Source organism: Etheostoma spectabile, chromosome 14, assembly GCF_008692095.1.
Source record: "Etheostoma spectabile isolate EspeVRDwgs_2016 chromosome 14, UIUC_Espe_1.0, whole genome shotgun sequence".
In the NCBI taxonomy this organism is placed as follows: Eukaryota; Metazoa; Chordata; class Actinopteri; order Perciformes; family Percidae; genus Etheostoma; species Etheostoma spectabile.
In genome coordinates, this window is record NC_045746.1 from 11,690,025 (window position 1) to 11,690,556 (window position 532).

General features: G+C 48.1%; 1 protein-coding gene across 2 annotated transcripts in view; it reads right to left on the reverse strand.

Moving 5' to 3' along the window:
* Positions 1-532, reverse strand: part of adcy2b (adenylate cyclase 2b (brain)) — a 65,199-nt gene that overhangs the window by 17,771 nt on the left and 46,896 nt on the right. The window lies entirely within an intron of this gene.

Consider the following 532-nt stretch of genomic DNA (forward strand, 5'->3'; position numbering starts at 1 on the left):
AGCTGCGCTTTTTCACTTGTCCTGGATATCTTTATTCTACTTTCGTGCAACAGGCCCCTGTTCTTCAGCCATGATTCCACAAAAATAAAAACACAGCTGTTTCTGAACTCGAGTTCAGTTTGTTGCCTAATGATCGGACAGTCTATGGCCGTCCAGTCTAAACTTTGCACCTAGCTGGAACGCCTGCCCTGATCGATGTCCCCTTACCTAGCAGGCGACAATGGACTCACTTTGACTTGCTTCCAGTGTTGCCAGATCTCGCGAGGCAAATAAGCAACCGGGGGCCTGTTGCACGAAAGTGGAATAAAGTAATCCAGGATTAGTGAAAAAGCGCAGCTTGACTTAGTGTGATCTGCTCATCGCGGCTTAATCTGTGTGCACTGTTTGCCGAGCCAGGATGAACAGGTGAAGCTATGTCAAGCCAGGTGTAGATAGCTGGGATAAGTGCACGTTCACGGCTTTCTCAAATAGACCATGGGATCGATCACGGATTTACTGATGCAGAGATGGAGAAGACGCATGCGCCAAATGT